Genomic DNA, 18,452 nt, shown 5'->3' on the forward strand with positions numbered 1-18,452 from the left:
TCTACCTCAAGTCAGAGGTATAAATGAGAATAGCCTTTTATATAAGAAATACATAAAATCACATATTTACACAGAAATTATCTCAGGAAATGACCAATCAGCTTGATCGTAGTATATTCTATGACCAAAAGTAATGGTTGGTCTCTGTTCCCCCATATGCTCCTGTACCTTACTACAGTTTAGAATCACAGAATCAGTAAGGTTGGAAGGGACCTCTGGAGATCATCTAGTCCAGCCTCCCCACTCAGCAGGGTCACCCAGAGCATGTTAGACAGGGTTGCATCAAGTTCTGATATGAAACTTACACTGAAAACGACTATTTAAAAGGGATGAGACCTTCATGGAAAGCATACGCTGTAGCAGCAAGGAACAATGCTCTGCCAAACAATTAAGTTATACCTACAGAAGCAATTGTAAAAGTAGTAAGGATAATGATTAGCTTCTAAAATTTAAAACTTGTTCATTTTTAATGCTTCAGAAAAGGCCTGTCGTCATAGGTAAGCTGTTACACAGTGATTTTACAATATTAAATACAAACACCTTTGGCTGCCAAAAGCCTAAGTCTCTAGTTGAGACTTTCTTACTAACTCGTGGACATCTGCAGTTCCTACATGTCAAAGTGAACTTTGCATTCTAACCAGCTTTACAGACAGGTTGGTCCTATTTTCATCTAGTTTTGCTCTCACTTTAATAAAGATGGTCTTATTTCTGAGACTACAAACCACTTGTAAAATTTTACAAGCAAACACAGTCACGCATTTTTCTTTGTACTTTATCAAGTATCCTGACAATACTGAAGACTTGGCAGAATGCCCAGAAGCTCACTGCAATGACATCTAACTACTGAATGGATTTAGTATAAGTAAAAAGAAGCAGACTTTAAAAAAGTCTAGAAGGGCTAGTATTCAGTAGCTTGCAAAAAATTTAAAAATATAGAAGTATTGACCTTGTCACTGCTCTTTCAAAATGGCTGTAAAAACACATAAGCCTAACCTAATTTGCTAGGAAAGATTTGCATCTTTTTTGCCGCCTAAAATATGCAAGTTTCTCCTAGCATATTCAATTTCCTTTCTTTTCTTTCTGGCGAGGACAAAGAGACTGGAATACAATGCAAGCCATCCATTTATCATATCACAGTATGAAAAACCCATGGTGAAATCATTAGCCATTTAAAGAGTATTTACTGCTCATCATATAACAAACCAAATGTTAAACTGCATCTTCTGGCAGATTAATGGTGCAAGTGCAACAAATGAACATATGATTTTTGTATAAAAAAGCACAGTCAACCCACATTTTTGGAGAGAGACTTTGAAAGGATAAATAGCATTCTTCCTCAGCTGAAAAAAAAAAAAAAGTAGTATAGGCCACCACATAGTCCAAAGAGAAAACTGCATCAAGGAAAGACAGATTTGTATAAAAGCATAGAACTTGGACTGATAGGCAAACACTCAATCTTCAATACAAAAGCAGTAACAAAGAGAACATTAGCATTTCTGTGTGAAAGCTTTCTTCCTCCTTTCATTTTTACAGTAAGGTTCAAAGTCTATTGTGAAAGCCTTGGATTTCCTAATCAGGAACATTATCTTAAAAGAAAGACTCTTTGATTTATACAATATGGGGAAACTGGAGATTTTCACTCTTGTTTATCTGTAATTTATTACCAATAATTTTTTCTTGATTATCAGTGATGCGGAGTTCACTCCCATACTGTGTACTCTAGTAAGTACTACAAATATACTTACCTAGGCTTCTGAAAGTATCTAAGTCAATTCAAGCTGCACAGCTGAATTCAGAGACCACTCTGCTTCATTACACTGTTCCATCATTTCAATTCTCAATATTAAACCACAACTTAGATTTGTTCCCTCCTCAACTGCAAGGAAACTATTGCTAAGAATATATTTTGGAATCGAGGAAACTCTTTTCAAGATTTCCTTGGGAAGATAAGTTTTATTACCATGATCAAAAATAGCACTAGAGCAAAACCATGTCTTAAAACATGTAGCAATAAAAACAATATATTTCTCTGCAATGTGAGGATCAATTTTAACCCAGGGCAACAAATCTTGCCACTTCTCCAACTAACAATGGTTATTTGATTGCCGCATTTTTACAACTCTCTGAAAACTTTCCTCTACACAGGGTTACTCCAGATCATCTCATAATAAAAGAGAAGCGTCTTCTCTTGTTAATAGCTTTGTATAAAAAATCCTCAAGTATTAGGAGATGTCTATTGCATTCAAAGGATCACAGGAAATAAGAGATGTAGCCACAGGAGTATCGACATGTTTGCTCCAGGATGAGCTACTAAGTTATGATCAGAAAAGAAAATGAGACTCCTGCCAAATACAACAGCCGACCTTTCTAAGTGCAGTTCTTTGGTGGAAAGGCCACTCTAGGAACACGAGTTCATTCCTTTCTCAATGGCACCAAGAGTCTCGTACCCAACTTTAAATTTGGGCAAGGATTAGCAATAATTTATATCCTGCAGATAGCTGATTCTTCTGGACAGTGGAGCTAAATAAACCTATAGTACAGTGCATCAATACTAGAGGTAGTGGGATTTTGGTGTAATAGATGGCGAACAAGATTCCAAAGGACATAAGCGTTCTGTCATTTGTCTACCTTTGAAACATGCTGCAAAATCATCTTTCAGACCCTCATCATATTATATTTTAAAATGCCCATTTAATATATATTCATATTTTATAAAATAACTTAGAAGCATATTTTAAGATTGCTATAAAACTTCACAATATATTCTCATCTGTTCTCTTTGTTTGTTGATGAAGAACCTTGGTCTGGAGAATACAAACAGCTTGGGTTGAGATTTGCCCACATAAGTCTTCCCTATTTTATCTTGTAACCCAGCAAGGGTGAAAATGTCATAAAGCCCACTAAGGAAACAGTGTAGGATTTTAACCCTTCCCTTATGTTTGGGAATCACTTCAACATGACAAAGGGCATACTAGAAACATGCAAAAAAAATTGCTTCTCCCCATACTATCCAGAGACTGTTTCAAGCAGAAAGCCCTCCCATTATATTTTTCTTTCTTCAATCTGCTACAGAAATTTCTTTATCAAGGTAGAAGTAGCAAAGCAGACATTTTGGACTTCAACTGACAGCTCTGATTGACAAGAATTTATTTATTTGCAGGCAGAGCTGTGACACTTAATATAACATCTGTTGTGGGGTGGTTAAAAGAAACGGGGGAAGAGAGAGACATAGAAGAACGATGAATTCTAACCTCAAGCTTGAACTAATATTGTGATATGCTGAAAAGCCCACAGAAAGCTCTATAGCCCACTCATATAAATATATATTACAATCAACAACATTTTTCTATATATTTTAAACCATGACTAACACAAAGAAAAGGACAACATTACGTCAACATCTTCCTCTGTTTTAAGTCCCAATATGTTCAATTTTTGTCCTTTCTTCATTGGTAAATTACTTGTCTGCCCTGCTGAACGCATTACCTGTCAAGATCTCCATGTCATGCCTATCTTCAATATGTACAATGCTGCCTATGCACAAACAGTGCTGTTTCGCTGATTTTCTGATACAAAAGAACACCCATAACTACCCTAAACCATATAAAACTCCTGACAGCAGCCTGTGGGACCTAATTTCAAGAATCCGGAAGGTTAATTGTTTGTAGGTTACAATGCAGTCAATCTCAATGGAAGGCCATTCAATCTTCCCTTTTGCTGGAATGAAAATATACTTGCACCACTATTTTATACGTGACTGAATTATCCTTTCAGTTATGTCAGTATCCTAATAAAATGCATATTTCAAGGCAAGCTTACCCTCACAAGATTATTCAAAAGAAATCTGTTTGTAGCATTTTTTTTAAACTCATAGAAACATGGATTGGAAGGGAACTCTGGAGATCATCCAGTTCAACCTACCCCTCACAGCAGAGCTACTGGCAATAGCAGGTCAGGGCAGCCATGGCTTTGCCCAGCTGTCTTGGAAACCTCCCAGGGAGGCAACTCCACATTTCTCTGAGTAATCTGCTCCAGTGCGGCACTACTCTCCTGAGGAAGCAGCTTTTCTTAATGTCCCATCTAAACTTCAGAAAATGTCTGGAAATATTTTAAGGAGACTTCTGAAATCACATCTTTCCTATGTGGGATTTTCAGCACACGCAACTCTGCACTTGAGCAAATGCTAAGTGTGAATGCTGTGCAAGTTATGTACAAGAGTGACACACCAGGTCGGTATTTCCAATAGTAGAGTTACATCAGCATAAAAACTTCTTCATGCAGACCAAGCTTCTTTCCAAACCTACTGTACTTACTTCTGAGTGTTTTGGAACAGAAAATCAATTTCCAATTTTCAGAAGCTTTAAGAGGAAAAGAAACAGGCTTTTAACCTACCATCTACAGGATGTGCTTATGCCAGCAGAGCCAGTGAGATGGGTCTAGAGCACATTCCACAGTTCTTCAGTTTCTAGGAGGCTGATCAGTCTGGGTGCAAGTCCAGATCCAAGTAAACTCTACATGGTCACATGCCTGTTCTGCACTTCCCCACTGCTTCCCATTATATAATCTGGGTTTTGTCCAGGGTATCCCATGCTCCTCATTACTATATGTAATGGAGAATTAGTAGTGCTTAGCAATAAAGACAGTTTAAATATTTCTGCCCCAGGTACCTCTTTCCATCCACATACAACAGCTCAATGCACCTCAGATGTGCAAACTCAACTCTCTCTGGTGTGACACCCAAAAAAAATCAACAGAATTATTCTGTTTAAAAAAAGAAAAAAACTCCAAAAAGGTAAGCAGCAACAGGTAGTTGAGGGAAAGAGAAGGTGAAAATGTTCAAATGGCTTCCCCAAAGCCAACATATAGTTCACTTGTACTCCTAATCCACCTTAAAAATGTCCCACTGACTTGGACAATATTGATATTTTCACTATAAATATTAATAAAGCAATAAAACAGAGGTCCCCAAAATGGAGTTTGGAAGGACCTGATCTACTCCACAGACCTTCCTCTGAAGGCAAGATTAGCTGCATCTATGTAATTCTGGATAGATGTTTTTGTTCATTGCGGTTGGGGCACTGTAACTGTTTAAGAAAAAAGAACAATGTATTATAGTGCTTGCTATCCTTGACTTTAGAAATCTTTCATAATCACTCCCTCACTACGATCATGTACTTCCCAGTAGAATGATCTAAACAAGCCTTCTCCAGTTTCTTTCCAACATATCAAGACAGAAATGCCACAGCACCAGTGACAATGGCTCTTGTGATAAAACTGTACTGCCACATTGTCACACACTTCTACTTCATACTACATTTAAGTGAAGAGTTCAAAGCAGCCTGCATGTGCCATCCTAAGTGCCACCTCTTATGAGAAGTCCTTCCTTTCAGAAAATCCTATTTCTACATCTACAAATACTTGTTCTCCCTCGATATGGAAGTACAGGCAATATAACAAACACTTTAAAATTCGAACTGGCTGGCACCAGCTTTTGTATTGACATTTTTTATATATTCTGAATGCATTTCTGATATTTTACTGCATTCATATAGATGAATAAAATCTAGTTTTAAGTACTTAAATAAAAGGCTTTATCATTAAAGTATAACAACTTAGAAAATGCATTACAGCAGAACAATCACTAAAACCAGGCAGCCACAAATTAAGTTTTTTTTCACTACAGGAAGGTTTGGTAAAGTATCTAAAATTCCATTTCATTTGGCACTAAATGAGGAATTTCTTGATGAAAGACCCAGAATAATAAACTAAAATCAAATAATCACAGTTGCTTGATTGTATAAAGATTACATCTTTATACACATACAAGTGAAGCATTACCTAAAGATAACATTGCTGTAGCTGGATTTTAAAATCAAAAACAAGGCATCCTTAAGTTATGATACAATACATTCCAACCTAATGATTTTTAGGTAAGTGTTACTTCGTTTTGGAGGTTTTTAACTCTCCTGAAACATACAGTATCAAGGGTAGATGCAGCTCCAAGTTAATTGGTGTTGCTGCTCTACCATGACCATCCCACATAGAGGTATACAGCACCAGAGAAAGAGTAATAATGGGCTAATGGTCTCTTAGCTTGCCTTGCTTGAGAAGGCTGTTCCTGCGATCTGCTACAGGAAGACATTTCTTATCAAAGGAAGAAGCAACTTTCGGAAGAGAAAGAATTAAGAAGCTTCATACTAAACTGCAAGGAGCCTTCAGAAGAGCATCTTCAGGTCCAGTATTTTTATTTAAATCCTCTTCCTACTCAGGAGCAATTAAAAAACTTGTGCCTGTGGAGGACTGGGGACAGAATTTTTTTAGGCTATAGCTTTTTTTTTTTTTTTTTTTTTTTTTTTTTTTTAAATAACACACACTTGTTTATCATTTGCAAAAGAATTCTGACCAATACCAACTGCATTGAGTTGTCTGTTGAATTATTCAGCGACACAGCTTTTGCTTAATATCTTTATATGAGTTATGCATGTGCTTCAGCTTATCCTTAATTTAATATGCTCACAAGGAGTTAAAAGGTCATCTCCCAATCTCCCAGAAGTCATGCACTGAAGAACAGTAATAATAAAAAAATAAATTAAAAAAAGCTATTTTGTTTAGTAGAATAAAACACTAGCAAACTAACTGAATAAAACCCTTCCAGATCCTCTAACTGCATGTTTGTATATGCACTTCACTAATTCTACAACATTCATAAACTGCAATTTTTTGTAATCTGAAGCCGTACAATTTATACTTTTATCATGAAAGCACTTTGTAGATAAAACATAACACTCTGCAAGCAGTCTCTCTTTTGTACAGCTGAAGAAGCCAAGGCACAAGACCGCATGATTACACAGCGGTCATCTGCTATCAAAGCCTCAAATAGGACTCCTGCACTTTGGGCTTTCATGTCTCTATTTGTAACAATAGAGCCCAGTATCCCACTAAACATTAATTCATTTTGAATGTTGCAGTAAGAGGTGAGTCTGCATAAAAAATAAAAACAGCAAAAAGCTTTTCATCATGGCAGAGGACTGAATACACACAACAAAGCTTTCCATGAGGCAATACCACAGGAGTTCACAGTTCTGATATGGTAACGTTGTTATGGTATACTTGATACGGTAGCTAGGATGGCAAAACACTGCCCATAAGCACCTACACAGAACCAAAATTAAAAAAGAAAGAAAGAAAGAAAGAAAAACAAAACAAAAAACTCACCACACACACACAATTCCCTATATTACATTTAAATGAAATCTTAAAACAGCAGCAGAGTAGTTTAGTTAGGCATTACAGTTCTGTGTGGAATAGCCCAAGAATTCAAACGAAGAGAGCTTTATTCTTGCAAGTTAAGAGGAAATCAGAAGACTGAAATGGATAAACATGCTGCTGACCTTGTTCAAGCCTTCTAAGAGAGCCTTACCGATGAGATAGTCATCCATAAAAAAAGGTCTCCTGGAAAACATGATGCTACTACTATTTCAGAGCACCCAGCCTTACAATTGTATAAGTAAGCCTTCTGCTTTAATATCTTCTGAGTTTTAGCCACTTACATAAATCTTATAGCATTTCTAAATGTTATCCAACTGATGCAGATAAAACCAACAACTAAGCACCAAAAATATCAACGTGCCTGATACAAACAAATAATACTTTACCTCAGCTAAAAAGAACATGTCGAATGTTGAACTTTACATTTAGGCTTACATGTTCTATGCTTCAAAATTCTGCAAGTTCCAACAAATGGCTCAAATATAAACCTTAAAAAAATTAGTGTGCATCTTACATACAACAGTAGATAACAGTACAATCTAGCTGAGAAACAAAGCAGTCTAATTATTTTTCTATTCTAGAAATAGGGAGCTTTTTAAATTTTCAGACCATAATTTGCCTTTATACTTGCAATTCTAATGCACAGACTGCTAAACCTGCAATAAGGCACATCGCATTTTAGAAGAACCATCAGCACCTTAGAACAAGTGCACTGAAATACTTGCGTCTTAGAGCAATGCAAGGAAAGAACAGAACAGACATTCAGCAAGGAAAATTTTCTACAGCTTCTGACATCTATCATGACAGCATGAAGGATGTCAAAGCTTTAGGAGGCATTTCCGAAATTAATGATTCACTGCCTTAGAAATGATTTTTTAAGGATTTTAAGATAATGTTCCACTAGCAGTAATGTGACTTTTAATGGATTTGAACAAATATTGCACTATTTACCTGTAATGACAACAAACAACAAAAAACTGGCATGGTTTTGACAACACAAAAGGATTGCATGTCAGGTAATGATGTGGAACCCCAGAGTTTTCTGTGCTTTGCTGTGACTGCTTCACGTCCTGGCATGCAGACAAGGCAGGGAATGCGGAAACCTACTGTCCAATCCCTTACAAGAAACAGCAGATACCTCCATTTCTGTATCAGCTATGAGCAGCTCATATTCTCTGGTGACCATAAATAAAAAGATTGCTACTAACTGGGAATGCATAACTGCTTGACTTGATGCAACTCACCTTCAGGATGAGCCAACTCTCAGTTTTACTGTCTCACTGAACAAATAGGAGTTCATTTCCAGGAGAACAGACAGTTGAACTAGTCTGTGCTTAACTGGCAAAAGACCAATCTAGGGGGAACCTGATCAGTTAGGAGCTATGAGCTTTATTTATAACCAGTTCTATGCCTTCCTGATACAGAAGATAAGCAAGTTTAAGATTACACTCCTTTTCCTATCCCAAATTTTGGAGAGGTGGGATAAATACGCATTCAGATGCACTAATCTGAATCAAGTGAGTGTTTCAGGCAATGAAATATCCTTATACAAACTATCCCTCAAAGTCAAGCCTTGACCTTTTAAGTCTTTCTTTAACTGAGAGTATTCTAGAAGTGCTCATAGCACTTTCCAAGTGAAATTGCTTTAAATCCATTATTTTCCATGTTGTTGGTTTTTAGTATTCTGACTACTGTTTGGAATATGTGCAGTCTCACTGAGGTTTTCTGATGTTAAAGAGGACCAAGTGAAGTTTCTGCAACACATGCAATATCCATTCATATTTAAATCAGATATGTTTAAAGCATTCTGCTCTACACAGGTTATTGAATCCATTTTAAATTTTATCTGAAATTACAAACTATAATGAACTTGCTAGAAGTGCATCAGTTTATGCTACTATACACATATTACTTTGTCTAACATTTGATATAAAGGGTAAAATACTTCTTTATTAAGACAACTAATGCAAAGCACATAATTTCTGAGATCATTCCAGATATACATATCACAGCATCATATTCTGCACCAAGTATGAAAGTATGGATTTTGCCTTTACTGTGATGTGCATTTTGGGATTTCTTCCGATGAGTCTGCTTTCAGTTTGTTGTGCACAAAAGCTTAACAATCACTATTTTGCTCACAGTTAAGAAGTTCAGAGGGAATATTTTCATTCAGACTTTAATTCACACATTAAAAACAAGCTACAGTTCAATAAAAGCAATCTTCCTCCTCCCCATCTCACCTCAAAAAAATGAAAAATCCAGTCTACCAAAAAAAAGTGAGAGAATGAAATTTTCTAAAACCTGAAGGCTGTAAGATTTTCTGTAGTATTTGTGTATCTAGAGACTAGCATTTAAGTAGCTTTTTTTTAAAAAATAGCTTTTACTTTTCTCTTTTTTAAAAAAGAAAAAACCCACATACACATTAACCACTTGCCACTTCTGCTACCTGAATGCTTTGGGAAAACTCGTCCTTAGTGAATTAATGCAATTACTTACTAGATTTGCAGAGATATAACCTACTCTCCCAATTAATAAAAATTACTAATTTAGGTTTAAATATTTGGTTCCAGATGAACCAGTTTTAATTGTTTCATAACACTATAAGAGTCACCAATTATTCAGAAAGAAAAGATTATGATTAAATTTAAAAATTAATATATTCCACATCACTGCAGCACTACATATTCACTTGTACTTGCATTGAGTAGATGGGACCAGATCTGGTCCACAGAGCTACTGCACTGACTTTAATTTTAAACATAGATGCTCATTGATGTTGTATTTCTCTTCATGCCATAAAAAAAGTCTAGCCATTGCAAACAGAACTATACACTATATTGTGATATCCAAGTAATTCCAAAGTCATGATTGTTAATTTCCAAAATTAAATACTTTTCATTATTCACTGAATGCCAATTACATGCCAAGAATTTTTAAGTAGGTCCCAGTATTGCAAACAGAGAAAATGGGCTTCTTTTCCCTTGTCTAACAGATAATGATTCAGGCACTTTCTTACATGAGTGCACCCACACAATTTATCACTACTTTCATCTGTCATCCCACACACTTGGCTTTTGCTCGTATCAACATTTTTAAGATGAATTATTTTCACTCTAGTTATGATACCTGTTTTGCAATCATTAGGGCTAGCAAAAAACAATAGAAGCATCAGGTTTTTCAAATTGGAAAACTGTTTATGCCATTCTTAAAAATTTGAATTTAAAACTCAAAACTCTTGCAATTTATCATTTAAAAACCTTTAACTAGAAGTTATGCCACTAGTTTTCTAAGGCAGTGAATAATCAATACAGGAATTCGTTACAGTTGCAGCACAAGAAAACAGGTCATGATTTTCAAGTCATCTTCTGATAATCAGGTAGTCTTATAAGTCGAATGTGAAGAGAATGGCACAGAGTAAGTTAGTTGCTTAGTTTTTCTTGAATATCTGACGTTACAAGATTTTAAACACTAAAGAAGTAGATAGTATCCTGCAAAAGAAAACACTCGGAGGAAAAAAAAAAAAAAAAAAAAAAAGTGTTGCCTCTTGCTTCATTGCTGCTATTCGGATGTCCTAACTGCACAGCATCCCAAAACTGTATCCTTTACCAGAGAACACTATCATGCTGCCTGATAATAATTAGTATAAAAGCTTTCTTAGAAAATTATTTTTTAAGCTGTCATTTAAAAAGGCTAAAAGTTACTAAAAGGCTTTTCTATGCACAGCATTATCACATACTGACATTTCAGCTTCCCAGGATGGGAAAATGCTGTATCTCACTGGAAAGCCCAGAGAGATGTTAGATGTTAACATATCTACTTTATGAGATGATTGCTCATCTTTGATAGGAGCCAGAAGAATGAAGAGAGTTGAAGGCAAAGAATTCCCTATTTCCATAATGAAGAAGAAACAGTGAATGTGAAGTATCAGCTGACTAGAGTCGGTAAGTGTGGGTTTCTTACAAATCGTTCCAGGAGAAAGTTATCATTGCATAGAATTTAGAGCACACAGTCAGAGCAGCACATCTGTCACACCATCAGAGAGGCGGCATATATGGTTACCCAAAGTCTGACCAAACATTCCTAACCAACAGAATGCAAATTTCTTGGGTTTTTTTGTTTTTGTTTTTGTTTTTTGTTTTTTTTTTGGGGGGGGGGGAAGGTGTGTGTGTGGGGGGGGAGTCAAGTAGAACAGCTCAACTTGTCTTTGAAAGGTGATTTTAGCTTTCCTAAGTGGATCTAAGTTAACAAAGGAAAATAAGCCTGGGCATTCACAGTTGTGACTGCTCTTCACTTGGCTCATAAAATCTATGACCACAGTAATTAAGCAGCATTCTAAGATAAAATATATATATACATATATATGTGTGTGTGTGTGTGTGTATATATATATATATATATATACACACACACATATACATACACACACGCATATATCAAATATGAACTGAATATGGCTCTTTAGGCTGAAGATGCAGAAAAAGCAGCACTAGACCAATTTATCATCTTTAAAAGTTTAATTACATATGTTAATTTTGTTCAAGCACTAGACTCAAATTATGCTGAATCAGAGGGGACAGCTATTTGCATAGATAAAGCTCCTTTGATATTAAGCACAATAAATATACTTGAATCTAGAAACTTCACCAAGAAATGTTTATTTTTCAAATGGAAGGAATCCACTTATTCTAGATATCTCTGAATTCATATACAAGAAAAACTTTACATATACGTAAATAAGTACTTGCTAAAATACACTCTTCCTGTCTACTCATAAAAAACTTCATCTGAAGTTAAGCTTTATATGAAGTGTATTTTATTTTTTTTAAACATTAAAAGCAGCAGCACAGTTAATCATTTCATAATGAAAATGCTGTGCTTATTATTTATAAAAGCAGTTTGAATAGGCAGAGCTGGAATTCTAGAATACTTGGCAATCAGTGAAGGGCTGTGACCTTGACCATTTTGACAAGGTAACATGACCTGAGCTTTGTTCAACAGAAGCTGGATACTGCTGAAACGGTGCTCTTCTGCTAGAATCCCATCTAAACCCCATGTTTGAACCAAATGAGCTGATTTTCAATTTCTGTTAAATTCCATTGAAATAAGAACTTAAGGCAAAATTTCCTTTTTTTTTTTTTAACTGTAAACATATTTTAAGAATACAAACCACAGACTTAATCACAAACAAGCGCACGGGTATTTTAGAAGTGTCCTCCCGATTTAAGCTGAAACTGCAGGCATGGCAATTTTACCAAGTTTCTAGCCAACAGGAAAACAGCAGCTTTTTAAATTAAGCAAGAACGAGGAAGAAGTAGATTTTCCTACCGCAGTAAGGCAAAGACAGACCATAGAAATACTTAGATGAGCAAGAAAACAACCTGCTCAGGTTAGTGCAGACTCTTCCTATGCTCAGTGTTTGTCATCTTGTTTCTCTCTCCAAAAAGGCAGCCAAGACACAGATGAGAACAGCAAGATATACGGAACTATGGCACAGCATCAAGAAATAGCAACCACTCAGTTCAAAACTTCTCCTTACCATGAAAGACGGGGAAGTTTGCCAAAATTCTGTCAACGAGAATTTTCTGGAATATTGAAATACTACTGTATTTCCTGTATATACTTCCCATACCCTATTACCTTAGGGTAATAGAAGTCTCTCCTGTTTCACAGGATCACATAGTAGTTGAGGTTGGATAAGACCTCGAGAGATGGTCTAGTTCAGCCCCCTTGCTCAAAGCAGGGTCAGCTACAGCATGTTGCCCAGGACTGGGTCCAGTCAGGTTTTGAATATCTCCAAGAGTAAGAACTCCACAACCTCTCTGGGCAACCTGCTCCAGTGTTCAACCACCTTTAGAGTCAAAAAAGGGAACTTTCTTTACATTTAAGCAGAAGTCCCTGTATTTCAACCTGTACCCTCTGCCTCTTGTCCTGTTACTGGCTAACACTGAGAAGAGTCAGGCTCCATCTTTTTTGTGTCCTCCCATCAGGTATTTATATATGTTGATAAGATCCCTCCTGAGCCTTCTCTCCAGGCTGAACAGTCCCAGCTCTCAGCTGCTCCTCCTTTGACAGATGCTCCAGTCCCTTCATCAGCTCTGTGGCCCTTTGCTGCACTCACTCCAGTAAGTCCATGTCCTTCTTGTCCTGGGGAATTCTGCACTAGGGGTAGCCCTGCATCAGGGCTGAGCAGAGGGAAAGAATCACTTCCCTCAACCTGCCAGTAACACTCTGCCTAATGCAGCCCAGGATGCCATTGGCCTTCTTTGTCATGAGAGCACATAGGTGGCTCATGGTCAACTTGGTGTCCATTAGGACCCACAAGCTGTTCTTTGCAGAACTCCTCTACAGTCGGTCGGCTCCCAGCCCGTGTGAGCACATTGGGTTATTCCTCTCCAGCTGCAGGACTTTGTGTTTCCCTTTGAGTTACATGTGATTTCTGTGAGCCCATTTCTCCCACTGGTAGTGCTGAGACAACCCTTTGAGCCAGCAATTCAACCTCTTTTCAGTCCACCTCCTAATCCATTTATCTAGCCCATGCTTCATCAGCTTGTCTATGAAGATGTTATGAGAGATGGTATCAAAAGCTTTGCCAAAGTCAAGACAAACAACATCTACTGCTCTCCCTTCATCCACTGAGCCAGTCATTTTGTTGCCATTCCTATGTGTAAATCAATGCTGACTATTCCCAATGACCATCTCGTCCCTCACATTTTTGCAAATGGCTTCCAGAAAGAGTTGCTCCATCACCTCCCCAGGATGCTTCTCTACCAAGGGTGAAGCACCAGATTTTCCCACAGGCCTCAGGGGCCTGGGATTCCTAAAGGCAGATCATACCAGCAAAGACCAAAGCCAAGGAGGCATGAGAACTTCTGCCTTATCCACATCCTTTGTCAGCAACTCTTCTACCCACTTCAGTAGCAGGCCCACATTTTTTCTCAACTTTTGCAGCTTATGTACCTGTAGAGGCCCTTGTTGCTGCTACTCACATTCCTCACCAGATTCAATTCCTGGTGGTCTTTGACTTTCCTGTCCCCATCCCTGCACACTCAGACAGCATCCATATTCCTCCCAGAACCTTAATTCAACTTCTTGGTTATATTTCCTTTCTATGTTTGTGTTTAGATAGGAGCTCTGTGTTCATACACAGAAGTCTCCTGTTGCCTTAGTTTCATCTCCTGTACATCAGGACTATTCTTGAGCTTGGAAGACCTTTAAATACTAAATTGCTTAGATAACACATTTCTTTAAAGAATACAAATAAAGGGGTGGGTCTGTCTATGTGGGTTAATTTGGAACTTAAAAAGAGCACACTAAAGAGGAATAGTGCACATGTTCATTTTAAAAATGGTTTACTATAGTGAAATATTTAAGTACTTAACTTGATTTCACAAATCTCCATTAGGATTACTAATGGCTCATATACTCCACACAAAAACAGGATTCACTAGCTTCAAAATAAGGTTATCCTGTAAATATATAAATATTTATTTAGCAATAATTTATTAGGAGAGAGCTTAGCACACAATTCAGAAGAAAGCAAATTTGATCCCTCTCAGTTCACCAAATCCCTGCTGAAAGCTGCCCATCGGAGGCAGGTTTAGCTCAGTTGGTTAGAGCGTGGTGCTGCTAATGCCAAGGTTCGCGGGTTTAACCCCTGTATGGGCTATGCTGAGGGTTGGACTAAAAGATCTCCAGAGGTCCCTTCCAACCTTATCATTCTATGATACTGAAGGGATTAACTGAAGTAACCCTCGTTCCTTCAATTACCTTTTACATTAACATGAAAATAGTCACAGATCCTGACAGCCACCTTATTTAACTGGTATAAAAAGCTCAGCAAAAGTTATCATTTCTTGCTTCCCTAGGTTATGTAATTTAATAATTTTGCCTATATAGTTGTTGAACATGAAACTGTAGTTCCATTCCTATCCCTTAGAGGCCAAATGAAGACTAAGGAGGGGGGTGCAGACATATGCAATAGATAATAAAATACACTAAGTCACTCAGATAACCAGAAATAATTGGAGAGAATGGATGAAAGCCTTCTTCCATCACTGGTGTAAGGATGTTCATGATAAGGGCATGAGTATCATTTTGACAGATTTTTTTTTAATTCTGTGAAGAAGTCAACAAGTCTGCTCGAGAGTGGGTGTTCAGTAGAGTGAATCAAAGGCATGTGGAAATGGCAATACATGAATTCAAAATCTGGCAAAAAAAAAAGTTACTTATCTGAAAGATGCTAAAACTAAAAGGAGGAGTAGAAATTATGCCCAAGCAAGACTGAAGTAGGTGGCACATACTTCATTCCAAATACACCATTAACTTTCATTCATATACTGCTAGTAGCAAAATTCTGCTAGAACAGTGGGATAAATATTGCTGCTATCTTCTCTCTCACTTTGAAATAGCTTGATATTATTGCCTGAGAAGGGCAGTATCACTGACTTAAGATAAAACCTAACCTAGGTCATAACAATTCATTAATATCTATAAGTATATTTATGGCATTCAATGTATAAGCTGAATCTTCCCTGAATATCCTGCAGATCAGTAGGACTGGGATACTCAATAGTATTCTCAGCAGTCAGTCTTACCACAGACAAGGAACCATCTAACAAAAACCAAAGCCCCCTACACTTGGAGGAATATCAGGAAACATGCAAGTAAGTCTGAACTTCAACACAGTCCAACCCTGACAAGGAAGGAATCTGTACAGTTTTGATGCTATCAAGTCTGGGCAGACTGAGACAGCCAGCCAACAGTGTGATAGTCAGTAAACAGTGCAATACTCATACTAGCAGAAGGTTCAGGCCCTGCTAACTCATCTAAAGCAAGACTATTCTACTAGGTAATTAGCACTGCTACTGTCAACAGCACTACAGTCTGCAGTGTCCCTATAGCTAGGATATTTTAAAGTTAGAAGGATTTTTAATTTCTGCATATGGATAGATTATGATCTTACAAATAGAAGATAATTTTCATAAAGTCAATCTTCACCGTGTATACAATTAGAATTGACCAATATGCTGTATGAAGTTTGTGTGCGTGCCATGGTACCTCAACATGCTACATGGACATACATACTCTGCACAATTATTCACTAGACAAATTTTCAGGGGAACATCCAAGCTCTCATTGCTCTTTCAGCTTCCTAACACTTCCTGGAAAAAGGCTGTTTCTTTTCATGAGAACACTACTTTACTGCTCTGCATGTCTGTAAATAATGCCATGAATACAGCTAGATAAGCCCCCTTTTCCCAGGATGACTCTCCTGCGCAGTCTGTGGAGTTTCTCACAGTCCCACCCACAGCGACCTGCTTTGCATGTTGAATCTCTGACCAGTACACAAAGCCATGTTTCTTTGGTCAAGAAGCAAATGTGATTCCCTGCAGAGCCTTTATAGCTGCTTAATCGCTTGGAAGAGTTTAATGCCAAGCAAGTAAACACTCTTCCTCCCTCAAGAGCAAAGATGTCAGACTAGAAGATGAATAAGTAGCAACAGTAGCAGAAATGGAGAGCATAAGCAAGCAGAGTGAATCGTCATGTTCTTGGCACTCCAGGGTGAGAAAGTAGTAGTAGTATGTAAGGTTGTGTTACTATCACTGATACAATATGAAAGCCACACTATCATTTTTTTCCCCAGTTATTTAAGAAACATAGAAAAGTCATCTTTTGGAGAAAAAGATGTAAAGTTTTTTTTTTCTGTTCAAGATTAGCTTGACCTGGCTAGTAGATTACCACTTTTCAAGCAATTTTGTCACATTTTAATGTTCTTAAAGTATTTACTAAATTACAGCACAAACCAGAATTGGGTAAAGAAATGTGCTCAATTTTTTAAAAAGCAAAACTAAACTTGTTCATCAATTCTTGCCCATGTATCAAAAAACTTGTTTCAAATAATAGCTTTGTAAAGTTAGAAAACTTACAACGACTAAAGTAATATTTGTCAGTATACTCCACATTTGTGTGTTTCATAATTAAAAATAAGAACAAAGAATCAGTAACTGTTACAGCAGTCTTGCCTTATTGAAACTACCTGCAGTTGGAAAATTCATATAATCTAGCATTACATGCGTTACACTTTGGAGCTTGGATGGCCAAATGCCAGCATAAGGTCACTGCTGAAGGAGGAAGCTACACAAAAAGAAAACAAATGGCATAAATTAACAGAAACTATATGCAGTTTCAGTAGCCAGACTGATTACAGAACAGATAAGATTAATAAAACTGTTCCAAGTATTTAATTTTACCGTTGCTTCTTAATGTTCTACACAAGTATGTTTTGTATTGGACAAAAAACAGACTATGCATGGTTTTCAGACAAATCTGGTTAGTTTATTATTCCTGCACATTTTTCAATACATTTCCACAACGTGGAGAATAAGGTAAAGCAGAATCAGTGCAGGCAGAATCATGGAATGACGTTCTCAAATAGCACACAAGGCCAGAACACATCCAAATTTTAAGTTCTGGTTTAGAAGCATTCTTACATGCATCAACACGCAAAAGATATAGAAAACTATACACACCAGTTCTTATCTCTATTTCCTCAGTTGTCTCTAGCTTGAAGTAACAGGAAAAAGAAAGTGCACCTTCTATGGGTTTATGTATCCTTAGAATTCGCATTAGTGCACCAAGTGCATCACTTTCATTATCTTTAGGCAGATCATCACAGCAAAGGCTAAGATTCTTAAAATAACTAAACCAAGAGTAATCACTCAAAATTGAATACTGAGTATATTAATAAAGCAATTAAAAAAATCTGTAACCACTGTATTCAAATTTAAAATGCTAATAAATTTTCAGAGGGCTATAAACAATTATTTATCTCCAAGAAGATACATCAAATTCAACTGTTTTTAGAACAACTATTATTAACCCTTAACAAACTGTTTATATAAAATGTAGGCAATTACTTTATCTTTTCCTGTAATTAGAGTTATAGGGTTTTTTTTCTAACTTACATTTTGGACTTACTAAATGATTTTCAGAGCAATGTTGTAAATCCTTACATAGTCAAATGCTTGTCAGAAAAAAGTTCTTGATTGAATTTTAAATCTTTTTTCAGTATTTCTAATGTCAGTTTAATTCTTTTCCTAGCTCATCTTTTTTCAGAGTACAATAAACCTATAATTTTGCACAGTTTTGTGGTAATCTTGATATTACCAAATACTTTAGCT

At 36.8% G+C, this 18,452-nt stretch overlaps 1 protein-coding gene across 1 annotated transcript in view; it reads right to left on the minus strand.

Moving 5' to 3' along the window:
• PRKAR2A (protein kinase cAMP-dependent type II regulatory subunit alpha) overlaps window positions 1-18,452 on the minus strand; it is a 74,193-nt gene that overhangs the window by 26,147 nt on the left and 29,594 nt on the right. The window lies entirely within an intron of this gene.

The sequence above is a fragment of the Rhea pennata genome, chromosome 12 (assembly GCF_028389875.1).
Source record: "Rhea pennata isolate bPtePen1 chromosome 12, bPtePen1.pri, whole genome shotgun sequence".
Taxonomy (NCBI): Eukaryota; Metazoa; Chordata; class Aves; order Rheiformes; family Rheidae; genus Rhea; species Rhea pennata.